The 15,217-nt window shown below is 42.1% G+C and overlaps 1 long non-coding RNA gene across 3 annotated transcripts in view; it reads right to left on the bottom strand.

Annotated features, from left to right (window-relative positions):
- The window catches only part of LOC133559183 (uncharacterized), a 56,296-nt gene that overhangs the window by 20,146 nt on the left and 20,933 nt on the right, over window positions 1–15,217 (bottom strand). For 2 of the 3 annotated variants that reach the window (XR_009808117.1, XR_009808118.1), the window contains exon 2: window positions 11,385–11,458. This is a non-coding gene — a long non-coding RNA (uncharacterized LOC133559183). Of the gene's footprint in view, window positions 1–6,919; window positions 8,413–11,384; window positions 11,459–15,217 lie in introns of those variants that run through there. The other variant, XR_009808116.1, reaches the window with a different exon arrangement.

The following is a 15,217-nucleotide window of genomic DNA, read 5'->3' as shown; positions in this document are numbered from 1 at the left end:
CATTTGACACTGATTGGGGGGTATATAAAGCTTCCTTCTCTATAAATGTAATCCAGTTGGTAGGTTGGCAGGTAATTGTGAATGGGTATTTGTTAGGTAGATTTTGAAATTATTGTATCGTACTGTATTTTGTATTTTACATGATACTTTGGGTCCCTAATGATAAAGTCTACGCCAGGGTTGTCAAACTCATTTTCATCGAGGGCCACATTGTAATTTTGGTTGCCCTCAGAGGGCATGATATATCACGAATGATATATGAATTTGCCTATGCATTTTATAATTATATATATTTTCTACATACACTGTAAAAAAAACAAAAAACTGTATTTTTACAATAAAAAAGTAGCAACTCAATCACCAGAATTATACTTGAAAATGTACAGTGTTTTTCGCAACATACTACGGTAAATGGAAAAACTTGATCATCATTTTTGTTGTGTTCTGGCAACTGAGCTGCCAATTTTTTACCGTTAAAAAGAATAATACTGTTTTACCATTAACAGTAAAAATAACAACCATACATCTTACAGTAATAACACTGGCAGCTGAGTCAACAGAATTTCCCGTTACAAAAACAATGGTAGGGTTTTTTCAATTTATGCTGTAAAAAACATCCCAAATTTTACAGTGTACAATTTGATGGCTAACTTGCTCTAAAACTGTAAGTCAAGCAGAAATTTAAATATTTTAACTAATTAAAATGTTTGGAAAGTATTATGATACATTTTTTGCTATATTGGATAATATGAAAGTTTAAAAAGTATGCAATGGCATGCGCTACCTGCATTTTTTTTCTGTTAAAATAGAAAGAACAAATACATTTAGTAAGAAAAGATAAAGTACTTTAGTGACGCATATTTTTTACAGGTCTTTGTGGGCCACATACGATGATGTGGTGGGCCAGACCTGGCCTCCGGACCTTGAGTTTGACACCTCTGCTCTACGCTTTTAGGGATTCTCTTTTTGCACAACAAACAGCAATATTAACAAAAAATAATACTGTAATATAACAATTACATTTGTAAATAAACAAATAAATAAATATAAAATAAACAATGAAAGATTCAAAGTCAGAAGAAGCTAAATAAGCTTGTGACATTAAGCCCACTCATTAAGTCTTACAAGATATGCAGAGTGAATTGTGAAATATATTTATATAGCACTTTTCTCTATTGACTCAAAACGCTTTACATAGTGAAACCCATTATCTAAGTTACCTTTAAACCAGTGTCGGTGGCACTGGGAGCAGGTGGGTAAAGTATCTAACCCAAGGACACAACGGCAGTGACTAGGATGGGGGAAGCAGGGATCGAACCTGGAACCCTCAAGTTACTGGCACGGCCACTCCACCAACAGAGCTATACCGCCCCATACTAGATGTTTGTCTGACTTTAGCAGAGAAGTCAACTTAAGCACTGTCACATCCCATTGTCTTTACATTTTACAACCCTTCGTGCCTGCCCATGATTCCAAACTCAAACTTCCTATCTGTGATGAGACTGGACCAGAGGGCTGATCATACTTTTGTGATGACATGCAGCAAGTGGAAAAGAACAGACCCCCTCTCGCGCGCCATTTCACGTTCTCTCCCCTCAGCCACAACGCAGCTATCGCTCTCTTTTCATGCGGGCAGTCGTGGTGACATCACCCCCGGACATGTCTTCCAAGTCCTACTTAGTGGCTCGAGGAAAATGGAAGAAAATCTCACAAGGCCTGTGGTGAGAAAGCATCAGGTTTTTATTTTCAACTTGGGCGGCAGTGATATCAGCCATCAGACTCGAAAAAAACAAACTGTTTTTTACATGCAAAACTTCAAAGCTCTCAATAAAGAGATGGCACAATCGCAGAAGGTTCAAATCAGTGCAGAGCTTGAAATCCATGGATGTGGGCTGAAGAGTTATATAGAGCAAAGAGAGCTGTAGGGAGGCAAGACTTCTAGAGTAAACAACATCAGGAAGGTGTTACAGTAGCCTAATCTGAATTGCTTAGGAGAGATAGGACACCTGGTTCAAATCTAATCTGACAGTGTCTCTGCGAGAAAACAACTTTCCATCCTCTCTAAATATTTACAGTCTCAAGTACAAGGCGTGCGGTGCAATAAAATATGAAAATGTCATACACTTAAAATACTTGAACTAGGACTTTTTAAGGCTTTTTGCTGCTGTTGAAAAGTTTATGAAAAGTTGAATATACAGTGGGGCAAAAAAGTATTTAGTTAGCCACCGATTGTGCAAGTTCTCCCACTTAAAATGATGACAGAGGTCTGTAATTTTCATCATAGGTACACTTCAACTGTGAGAGACAGAATGTGGAAAAAACAATCCAGGAATTCACATTGTAGGAATTTTATCAATCAATCAATGTTTATTTATATAGCCCCAAATCACAAATGTCTCAAAGGACTGCATAAATCATTACGACTACGACATCCTCGGAAGAACCCACAAAAGGGGAAGGAAAACTCACACCCAGTGGGCAGGGTGAATTAACATCCAGTGGGACGCCAGTGACAATGCTGACTATGAGAACCTTGGAGAGGACCTCAGATGTGGGCAACCCCCCCCCTAGGGGACCAAAAGCAATGGATGTCGAGCGGGTCTAACATGATACTGTGAAAGTTCAATCCATAGTGGCTCCAACACAGCCGCGAGAGTTCAGTTCAAGGCGGATCCAAGACAGCAGCGAGAGTCCCGTCCACAGGAAACCATCCCAAGCGGAGGCGGATCAGCAGCGTAGAGATGTCCCCAACCGATACACAGGCGAGCGGTCCATCCTGGGTCCCGACGAGCGGTCCATCCTGGGTCTCGACTCTGGACAGCCAATACTTCATCCATGGTCATTGGACCGGACCCCCTCCACAAGGGGGTGGGGGGGACATAGGATAAAAAAGAAAAGAAGCGGCAGATCAACTGGTCTAAAAAGGAGGTCTATTTAAAGGCTAGAGTATACAGATGAGTTTTAAGGTGAGACTTAAATGCTTCTACTGAGGTAGCATCTCGAACTGTTACCGGGAGGGCATTCCAGAGTACTGGAGCCCGAACGGAAAACGCTCTATAGCCCGCAGACTTTTTTTGGGCTCTAGGAATCACTAATAAGCTGGAGTCTTTTGAACGCAGATTTCTTGCCGGGACATATGGTACAATACAATCGGCAAGATAGGATGGAGCTAGACCGTGTAGTATTTTATACGTAAGTAGTAAAACCTTAAAGTCACATCTTAAGTGCACAGGAAGCCAGTGCAGGTGAGCCAGTACAGGCATAATGTGATCAAACTTTCTTGTTCTTGTCAAAAGTCTAGCAGCCGCATTTTGTACCAACTGTAATCTTTTAATGCTAGACATGGGGAGACCCGAAAATAATACGTTACAGTAGTCGAGGCGAGATGTAACAAATGCATGGATAATGATCTCGGCGTCTTTAGTGGACAAAATGGAGCGAATTTTAGCGATATTACGGAGATGAAAGAAGGCCGTTTTAGTAACGCTTTTAATGTGTGACTCAAAGGAGAGAGTTGGGTCGAAGATAATACCCAGATTTTTTACCGAGTCACCTTGTTTTATTATTTGGTTGTCAAATGTTAAAGTTGTATTATTAAATAGAGGTCGGTGTCTAGCAGGACCGATAATCAGCATTTCCGTTTTTTTGGCGTTAAGTTGCAAAAAATTAGCGGACATCTATTGTTTAATTTCATTTAGACACGCTTCCAACTGACTACAGTCCGGCGTGTTGGTCAGCTTTAGGGGCATGTAGAGTTGGGTGTCATCAGCATAACAGTGAAAGCCAACACCGTATTTGCGTATGACGTCACCCAGCGGCAGCATGTAGATGCTGAAGAGTACAGGGCCAAGGACCGAACCCTGGGGAACTCCACACGTTACCTTAACATAGTCCGAGGTCATACTGTTATGGGAGACGCACTGCACCCTGTCAGTAAGATAAGAGTTAAACCAAGACAGGGCTGAGTCTGACATACCAATTTGTGTTTTGATACGCTCTAATAAAATATTATGATCGACGGTGCATCGAAAGCAGCGCTAAGATCGAGGAGCAGCAACATAGATGACGCATCAGAATCCATCGTTAGCAATAGATCATTAGTCAATTTTGCGAGGGCTGTCTCAGTAGAGTGATTTGCCCTGAAACCGGATTGAAAGGTTTCACATAGATTGTTAAACGCTAAGTGTTCATTTAGCTGCTCTGCAACAATTTTTTCGAGGATTTTCGAAATAAAGGGAAGGTGAGACACCGGTCGGTAGTTTACCATGAGGTCAGGATCGAGGTTTGGTCTTTTAAGGAGAGGATGAATAACCGCTTGTTTGAATGCTAGGGGAACAGTGCCCGAGGAAAGTGATAAGTTTATAATATTTAGCACTGATGGACCTAATAATACAAAAAGCTCCTTGATAAGTTTCCCAGGAAGTGGGTCAAGTAAACATGTTGTTTGTTTTATTCCATTTACACGTTGTAACAATTCTTCTAATGTTATTTCATCAAAACGAGAGAAACTATTTTGGAAATTTGCAGTGTCCGCCGTATATACAGTCGTATCTGTGTTACTATAACCCAGTTGTAGCTGGGATGCATTGTCTTTAATCTCCTTTCTAATAAGTTCAATTTTCTTATTAAAGAACTTCATAAAGTCATCCGCCGAATGGGTGGAGCTACTGGAAGGAGTCCCTTGTTGGGTTAGCAATGCTACTGTACTAAACACAAATTTTGGATTGTTTTTATTAATGCGGATGAGATTTGAGTAATAATTAGTTTTAGCTAAGGTAAGCATGCGTTTATAAGTTATTAAACTATCACTCCATGCTTGATGGTGCACCTCAAGTTTAGTCGTGCGCCATTTGCGTTCCAGCTTTCTACATAATAATTTCTGAGCTCTAGTTTCTTCTGTAAACCATGGCGTACGCCTTTTTGGAGCCTTTTCTAACTTCAGCGGTGCTATACTATCAATGGTTTCGCGCAGGGCGTTGTTAAAGTTGTTAGTGAGGTTATCAATAGAGCCCACATACTTTGGGAATGGTGCCATTACCGAAGGCAGTAGGTCCGCAAGAGTCGTCGTTGTGGCAGCATTAATGTTGCGGCTGCTATAGCAGTTATTATTATTATTAGCTTGCCGAACATGAGTCTGAACTTCGAATTTTATAAGGTAATGATCGGACATTACTTTAGTATACGGGAGTATCATAACTTTGGAAACGGTGATACGTCTGACAAGCACTAGGTCTATGGTATTACCGCTGCGATGCGTCGGTTCATTTATTATTTGTGTAAGACCACAGCTATCAATTATAGTCTGGAGCGCCACGCACGGTGGGTCCAATGGGGTATTCATATGGATATTAAAGTCCCCCATTATGATTATATTATCGGCGTGCGTCACTAGATCAGCAACAAACTCTGAGAATTCACTAATAAAGTCCGAATAGGGCCCGGGGGGGCAGTAGATAACAGCCAGGCACAGAGGCAGCGGTGTGACGGACTTCGTAGAAAGCACCTCAAACGATTTATATTTATTATTTAAGTTGGGACTAAAGTTAAAGTTTTTGTTGTATATTACTGCGACCCCCCGTCCCCTTTTGGGCCTATTGCCCATCCTTTTAAGGGGACGGGCAATATGCGCATTCGTACAGTTAGGAGGGGATGCCTCATTTATCGCAAAAAAGTCGTCTGGTTTAGGCCAGGTTTCGCTAAGACTGATGACATTAAGGCTGTTGTCTCTAATGACCTCATTAACTAATAATGTTTTGGGAGATAAAAATCTGATGTTTAGAAAGCCCATATTATAGGTAGTGGGCTGTTTTAAGGAGTTGTTGATAAAATTATCCGTAGTAGCAATATTAATAATGTTGCGTTTGTTATGCGCGGTGTACTTAAAATAATTACGACCATATCTAGGAATTGATATGACGGGAATTTTCAGATTGTCTACTTGGTGCTGCGATAAACTGAACGCATCATAATTTGCCACCTCAGTAGAACGCATGTCTAACTCTGACGTAGTCATAGTCATAGCAGAAAAAACATTATGTGAGTTGTGTATTATTCTAAGAAAATTGCTATGTGTACAGGGATCAGCTTGGCGCTGGCTAGTTCTAACTTAACTGACTCCATACCCAGGCTAGCAGGCTCTGTAATTGCCTGTGACCGGGCTTGCTCTAGTGCAGTTAGTCAAATGTGGCTCAATGCGAAATCTATGTTCCGAGACAAGAGGATAGCGCCTTCCTGGTTAGGGTGAAGGCTGTCTCTCCTCAGCAAGCCAGGTTTGCCCCAGAAAGAGGGCCAATTATCAATATACGTAAATCCCGTAAATTTTAAAGAATTTATTTGTAAATTATGGTGGAATATAACTATTTGGTCAACCATTCAAAGCTCTCACTGATGGAAGGAGGTTTTGGCTCAAAATCTCACGATACATGGCCCCATTCATTCTTTCCTTAACACAGATCAATCGTCCTGTCCCCTTAGCAGAGAAACACCCCCAAAGCATGATGTGTCCACCTCCATGCTTCACAGTAGGTATGGTGTTCATGGGATGCAACTCAGTATTCTTCTTCCACCAAACACGACGAGTTGATTTTATACCAAAAAGTTCTATTTTGGTTTCATCTGACCACATGACATTCTCCCAATCCCCTGCTGTATCATCCATGTATCCATTTTGGTATAAACCTCAACTCGTCGTGTTTGGAGGAAGAAGAATACTGAGTTGCATCGATAGCATGTTAGCATCGATTAGCAGCGCATGCTAATCGATGCTAACATGCTATATGTACATATTGCAGCATTATGCCTTATTTGTAGCTCTATTTACATCCAGCCTTTCCCTCCATCCACATTTAATGCCAAACAAACACTTAGTAATCGACTGATTTAAGTTGCTCCAGTGTCAAGAGATGCAAAAGTCCCCCGTTTGGTTTTTATCGGCGATGCTACGACAGCGATGGGACAGAGATGGCAAGATTGTGTGGATATCCTGCGACACTCAAAGCAGATGCATTTCCAACGATAAAGACAAAGAAAACCACAAAGGTGAGTGTTGTTGCCTTTATTGACTTATGTGCTAATCAGACATATTTGGTGGCGGCATGACTGCCAGCTAATCAATGCTAACATGCTATTTAGGCTACCTGTATGTACATTTGAAACTATATTTACATCCAGTGTTTCCTTCCACCTACATTCAATGCCAAACAAACACTTACCAATCAGTGGATTTAAGTTGATCCAGTGTCAATGCAAAAGTCCTGATCGGTTGGTCTGCACATTTTACCGGCGATGCTAACGCGAAGATGGCCAAATAGCATCAATAGCATTTTGCTCAATAGCTTCAGTTTCTTCTTCAACTTTGTTTTCGCTATCTGCCTCCATACTCCAACCATCTGTTTCAATACATGCGTAATCTGTTGAATCGCTTAAGCCGCTGAAATCCGAGTCTGAATCCAAGCTAATGTCGCTATATCTTGCTGTGCTATTTGCCATTGTTTGTATTAGAATCGCTATGTGACGTCACAGGGAAATAACGAAAATCAAGCACTTTAAAGCTTTTTTTAGGGATATTCCGGCACGGGTAAAATTTTGAAAAAAATTTCGAAGAATAAAATAAGCCACTGGGAACTGATTTTTATTGGTTTTAACCCTTCTGAAATTGTGATAATGTTCCCCTTTTAGGCCCAAGCTGTTTGTGTACATGCCTTTTTTATTTCTCTTTGCTATTTGGGTTAATTGGACCATCATAGGCATCCGTCCGTCAGTAGTGACGATGGCGCCTGGGGTGAGTTCATTCTTTTTTGAGTCAATAATTCCTCCCACCGTCGAAGCTGGCACCAATCGGGTGGATCTTAAGACTGCCAGCTTCCGTGTTGTTTCCTCCCTTTTGGGGGGCAGCTGGAGTGACCTCTCCGTGGCGCAAGCCTGGGCAGAAAGTATGGAGATCTTGGGTTGCCCAGACATCAAGATCCCCCTCTCGGCCGTGTCGATGTGGCCCAGAGAAAAACAAGGTAATACATCTCCGGCAATGACACCCAGTCGCCTCAGGGGCTCCACTCCTGATTTTCTGTCTGGGTTTTCTCCCGTAACCTTTCCTTCTCCCAAAGGTACCACAAGGCAGCGGCTGGGGGTCGGGGGGGATGACAACTATTTGACCCATAGATGGGGCAGTGGTCGGCGGATGCCAGGGCGTGTCCACACACCGGTGGGCCTGCACAGCTCGCCTCTGGGGCCCACTGCTGCTCCGGGATTCCCTACAGCTTAGCCTGAGACCGTGAGGTCCCAGTTACCGTGTGTGGCAGTGAGGAGGCACTGTAGGAGTCTTGGTGGTGGAGAGGCTGTGTATCGGCAAGAGGAGGCTTACGCGCTCGGCTCTTCTTTTCACCCTCCGTAAGGAGGGCTAGCCGGTGGCAGTAGCTGAAAGCAGACAGTAGCAGGCAGAAGCAGTATGCAACATGCAAAATGCAACATGCGCTAACTATAAGCACTTCTACGCAGTGCTACTGCACTGACGCATCACACACACCCTGTTTGACAAACAAAACACTGCTGCCAAATGGACCCTAATTAGAATAAAAACTAAGAATCATCTTTTGATATGATGTACTCAGTCCATAAATAACAAATGTGTACTTCATGTTTAATGACATGCTAATTATTATTTTTATAATTATTTTTGCCAAAATTCCATTGAATGTTATACTCTTCTGACACCACCAGATGGCAGTATAAGTGTCCACATAAGCGGTCATAAGACCCCAATTTAGTAGTGGACACAATTTTGGAAAAAAGAGCTAAACGGTGCTGTCCACGCATGTGGCCACTAAGCCTTTGGAGGTGTTGTTAAAGGGCACCTGCACTTTTTTAAAATTTTGCCGATAATTAACAATCTCGATGTGAGACAACAATACATTTTTGTTTTTATTGCATTCAAACTCATAAATAAATGTAAATATTAATCTGCCTATGATAGAGTCAATGGGAGGTCTTCTGTTCCGACCAGAAAACCCTCTAAATACCCAACCAAAAAGCGCAAACAATACTCATTTACATTTCAAATCAAATAAGATAAAATCAACTTTATTTATAAAGCACATTTAAAATTTATCACAGGGGTAGCCAAAGTGCTTTACAATGGGCAGGTTAAAAGATAATACGAGGACCGAGCAAACAACACAACACAAACAGAACTTGATAAAAAAAAAAAAATAATAAAACAGAAAAACAGGTTCACAGCAGGTGTATAATGGGGCGCCATTGCAGGATGGATATCACTTAGTGTTAAAAGCCAAGGAATAAAAGTATGTTTTTAAGAGAGATTTAAAAACAGGAAGAGGGGAGGCTTGTCTAACACTCAGAGGTAGGTCGTTCCAGAGCTTGGGAGCAGCAGCAGCGAAAGCTCGGTCACCTCTAAGCTTCAGCCTTGTGTCAGGGACCATCAGTAGCAGCTGATCGGCTGATCTTAGGGATCAAGTGGGGCAGTAAGGCTGAAGGAGGCCGGGGAGATATTTTGGCGCGAGGTTGTTTAGACATTTAAAAGCAGATAGAAAGAGTTTAATATTGATTCGGTAACGCACAGGGACCCAATGAAGGGACGCTAATATAGGGGTGATGTGCTCACGTCTGAAGGTCTGTGTTAGCAGACGAGCAGCAGATTTCTGCACGAGCTGCAGGCGGGCGAGGGAGGCCTGGCTAATGCCTACATACAGGGCATTACAGTAGTCTAAACGATTCGAGATAAAGGCGTGAAATAATTTCTCGAGATCATGTCCTGACAGAAACGGTTTCACTCTCGCTATTTGGCGTAATTGATAAAAGCTTTTTTGAACGACGCTGCTGATTTGTTTTTCGAATTTAAAATCTGAGTCGAACTTTACCTCCAGGTTTGTGACACAGTCGCTGAGATACGGGGTCAGAGTGCCGAGGTCAACGTTGGGGGAGGGAGAGCGATTTGGACCGAACAACATAACTTCTGTTTTGTCTTCATTTAGACTCAGGAAGTTAGCTGACAGCCAGGCTTTGATGTCGTGTAGGCAGTCAATGAGACGTTGAACTGTGTTATTTTGTGCCATGAGAAAATAGATCTGGCAATCATCGGCATAAAAATGAAATGCAATACCATACTTCCTAAAAATAGAACCAAGGGGGAGAAGGTAAAGCGCAAATACGATTGGGGCAAGGATTGAGCCCTGGGGGACCCCGTGTGGTAGAGGAGCTGTGGAAGACAAAAAACTGTCTATTTTTACACAAAAACTCCTGTCGACTAGGTACTACCGGAACCAGCTGAGGGCGGCGCCCTTAATACCCAGACAGTTCTCATGACGAGCTATTAAGGTGGCGTGGTCGACCGTGTTGAACACAGCAGACAGATCTAAAAGCACCAGGACGACATATTTGCCAGAATCAGTTGACAGGAGGATATCGTTAATTTGAATATTAGCCAAGTATTAGTAGTATTGTTATTCGAAGCGCTAATATTAAGGGCCTATTTTTAGCGGCGCATTGATCAGAGAGAGGTAACTTCCTTATGCTGCTGTATTGACATAGACGGCTGGTGAGCTGCTTCCTCGCCTCGGAGCTCATGAAAGCGGGGTGTATAAAATAGTCAGGAATTGTCATGGATACAAAGGATTATGGGTATTTGTTGTGTTGCGTTTATGTTGTGTTACTGTGAGGATGTTCTCCCGAAATGTGTTTGTCAATCTTGTATTGTGTGGCTTCACAGCGTGGCGCATATTAGTAAGAGTGTTAAAATTGTTTATATCACAACCATTAGTGTACTCTGTGTCACCCAGTATGCCTTGCAGTCGTGTACGTGTTACCGCGGAAGCCACACACAACATGATGCTGGACTGACAAGCAGATCGTACATGTTGTAGTAGGCGACAAAGCCAATGGCTTAATAGCACGCCCTAATACTTAATATCTGGGTGTCTACCGGCAGTCATTCAAGAGAATAATAGCGTCTCCTATTGTCTTCTTTGCTTCATGACACGGGTCCTAAATGGCACTTTGAATGACAAAGGATACCGATCCCAGAACCATGTATATCAAATATTTCCAGATAGTTCAACCGCCACCCGCCCGAATCTAATTAAAATCAATGTTTTCGTCATGTCAACCGCCCGACCCGCGGTTTATCCGCGGACTCCGCGGATGAGACCGCAAACCGCGCATCTCTAATAGGCTGCATTGTAAGCGCACATTTGCTCACATTTATTTACTATTTAGAATGCATGAAAAAAGAAAAACACTTGTGTTCTTGTCTTACATAAGGATTGCGAATGATAAGCAACATTCCCTCCTAAGAAAGGGCAGTTCCCCTTAAAGATTGGCAAAATAACAATTTGATAACATTTTGAGACCAGAAAAAAACCCTTTTAACATACCATATCTGGAGACTTGCATTGAGGAGGAGGAGAGGACGGAGGCATCTGGCCTGAATCTGCCTCCCCCAGGGGCACTGCTCCGTTGTCCATCATACCGTGCGAGGAAAAGGGGAAGAGGGGGTGGTACAAGAGGGAAACAAAAGAACACAAAGGACAAAAAAGACATTAAAAAAATCACAGAGCTGATGCAACCAGCTGCCACTTCAGCGGTACCTGTTCCACACACAGCTACAAAATTAAAACATAACAAAAAATAATACATACGATTTGACCTTACATAGACAACCAACAAAAGAAAACAATAACACAATTTCAACACCTACACACCTATTTATGCCCTTTGCTGCTGTAATGCTGAAAATTTCCTGTTAAGGGATGAATAAAATACTATCTTATCTTATCTTATCTTACCACGGTGACCTCTGCAGTGCTCCAAGCTATTGTCTGCTGGGGTTGGGACTGCACGGCAAGAGACAGGAACAGACCCAACAAAGCAACCAAAAGAGCTGACTCTGTCCTAGGCTGCCCACGAGCACTTAGCCAATGTCCAGCCCACGCGGATGAGAGAGAATTCATGCAGGGAGACCGAAGTGTTTGACACATGCTCAATCACCCAGTGCTCCTTGAAGTTTGCCCATTCCGACGCTTAACGTTGGCGGCGTAGCCCTGTCTCATCCTACGCATGGCCTCTGGTCTCTCCACACGGACTACAGTGTGGCAGAGAACCAACAGCCGGGTGCCAAAATCAAACATGGCTATGGCCATAAGGCTTCCCCGAATTGGACCCTAAAGTTCCAAAAAAAGCGCCGAAAAACACAGCAGAAGTCACGTAAGTGCCACCCCTTGTTGTGCAGTCTTGTAAGGGCCCGAAACAAAGAGCAAAAAACACACACAAACAAGATGGCAACATTAGGACATTAGGCTACACAAGAGTGCTGAGCTTCTGCAACCAGCAGCCACTACAGCAGTGCTATCTTGGAAAAAAATAATGACATGTAAATACAAACCCCGTTTCCATAAGAGTTTGGAAATTGTGTTAGATGTAAATATAAAGGGAATACAAATCTTTTCAACCCATATTTAGTTGAATATGCTACAAAGACAACATATTTGATGTTCAAACTGATAAACATTTATTTTTTTTGCAAATGATCATTAATTTTTAGAATTTGATGCCAGCAACACGTGACAAAGAAGTTGGGAAAGGTGGCAATAAATACTGATAAAGTTGAGAAATTCTTATCAAACACTTATTTGGAACTTCCCACAGGTGTGCAGGTTAATTGGGAAAAGGGGGGTGGCATGATTGGGTATAAAAGCAGCTTCCCCAAAATGCTGTGTACTTCACAAACAAGAATGGGGCGAGGGTCACCAATTTGTAAGCAAATTGTCGAACAGTTTTAGAACAACATTTCTCAACGAGCTAATGCAAGGAATTTAGGGATTTTACCATCTAGGGCCCGTAAAATCATCAAAAGGTTCAGAAAATCTGGAGAAATCACTGCACGTAAGCGATGATATTACGGACCGTTGATCCCTCAGGCGGTACTGCATCAAAAACAGACATCAGTATGTAAAGGATATCACCCCATGGGCTCAGGAACACTTCACTGTCAGTAACTACAGTTGGTTGCTACATCTGTAAGTGCAAGTTAAAACTCTGTTATGCAAAGCAAAACCCATTTATCAACAACACCAAGGAATGCTGCCGGCTTTGCTGGGCCCGAGCTCATCTAAGATGGACTGTTACAAAGTGGAAAAGTGTTCTGTGGTCTGACGAGTCCACATTTCAAATTATATTTGGAAACTGTGGATGTAGTGTCCTCCGGACCAAAGACTAAAATAACCGTCCGGATTTTTATAGGCGCAAAGTTCAAAAGCCAGCATCTGTGATGGTATGGGGGTGTATTAGTGCCCAAGGAATGGGTAACTTACAGGTTTTGGAGCAACATATGTTGTCATCCAAGCAACGTTATCATGGACGCTCCTGCTTATTTCAGCAAGATAATGCCAAGCCACGTGTTACAACAGCATGGTTTCGTAGTAAAAGAGTGCGGGTACTTTCCTGGCCCACCTACAGTCGAGACCCGTCTCCCATGGAAAATGTGTGGGACATTATGAAGCGCGAAATCCGACATCGCACACCCCGGTCTGTTGAACGACTGAACCTCTACATACAACAAGAATGGGAAAGAATTCCACTTCCAAAGCTTCAACAATTAGTTTCCTCAGTTGCCAAACGTTTATCGAGTGTTGTTAAAAGAAAAGGTGATGTAACACAGTGGTGAACATGCCCTTTCCCAACTACTTTGGCACATGTTGCAGCCATTAAAATTCTAAGTTAATTATTATTTGCAAAAAAAAATTAAGTTTATGAGTTTGAACATCAAATATCTTGTCTTTGTAGTGCATTCAACTGAATATGGGTTGAAAAGGATTTGCAAATCATTGTATTCCGTTTATATTTACATCTAACACAATTTCCCAACTCATATGGAAACGGGGATTGTACATTGTAAATGGGATTATTACCAATGGCTAATTTTCAATACATAAAATGGTATGTATGTGAATCTTATCAATTGTACAGGACCAATTTTTTTTTTTAAAGTAGCAATTCATTCAACTTCAGCAGAACAAACTAGGTGTGTTGTATTGGTATTGGTATTGTATTGGTGCATTGTAACAGGGTGAAGCCCATAAATCAGAATCTAAAACATGTGATGAGGTGTACCCCTCCTTCCGCCATGTGCAGCTGGGATAAGCTCCAGCACCCCCCACGATCCCATAAGGGGACAAGCGGTAGGAAATGGATGGATGGATGGAGAAAAAAATGTTAATAAATCCTACAAAAGTCGTACAATTTACAGGACCTATAAACTTCAGTCCGTGTATCACCATGCTACAATTATTTTGTTGTCTTAGTCGTTTTGCATAAAAGTCAGGCAAAATATGCTTCCAATGGGCTACGCGGAATTGGAGACAAACTTGCATGCTTTGCGCAAAATTGTCTATTGATTGAACATATTTCTCTATGAGATTTTAGAATTAAGATGTTGCACTGAAACCAAACTCAGTCAAAAATTATTTTTTGACAAAGCTTTCTCTGAAATTGTGCTTGCACTACTGTGTATGATTTGTTGGGTTTTTTTGTTTTCTTGGTTGACCAAAACATGTTGGGGAAGACTATTGTTCCAATATTTCATTCACAAAGTCGACTTGAATACCTCTAAAAAGAAAAGAGAACAACATCCATCCATCCATCCATTTTCTACCGCGTATTCCCTTTGGGGTCGCGGGAAGAGAACAACATTTAAACTGAAAGTTTTCTCCAACAGATCAATTCAAAGATTTGTGGTTTCTGTTTTTTTGGATCACCCTGTAGAATGGCAATAACGTTACATTGTTACACACTATATTTTACTATGAAGAAACAAAGTGGAGTCTTTAGTCAAGTCAAAGACCAAGGGAATAAAACATGAGAGCTCCTTTTTTGGAAAAGTTTTCTGCTTTCTTCCTTTGCTGTCTAATCCCCCGCTGCCTTGACATATGGAACCCACCCCTAACATTCCAATCAGTCAGCTTGACATGTGCTCTGCTAAACACCAGCCGCCATCTAAGAATGATGGGAGTGGGACATCATATGTTTGGCCGCTATTGGCTTTGCACACGTGCGCTACCAGCAGCTCTGAGGCTCAAGGAGATGATGGACAGGAGGTTCTGTTCCATTCTGCTCCTGAACCTGCGTGACAACTGTTCCCTGCAGTTGGCGGGGAAGGACAAAGCTTGTGCTCAAGTACTAAACTCTCACTTCTGGGCAGACGGCGCTCGCC

The sequence above is a fragment of the Nerophis ophidion genome, linkage group LG09, assembly GCF_033978795.1.
Source record: "Nerophis ophidion isolate RoL-2023_Sa linkage group LG09, RoL_Noph_v1.0, whole genome shotgun sequence".
NCBI lineage: Eukaryota > Metazoa > Chordata > Actinopteri > Syngnathiformes > Syngnathidae > Nerophis > Nerophis ophidion.
Note: the sequence above shows the minus strand (reverse complement) of the source record. Positions and strands in the feature narration are given on the sequence as shown.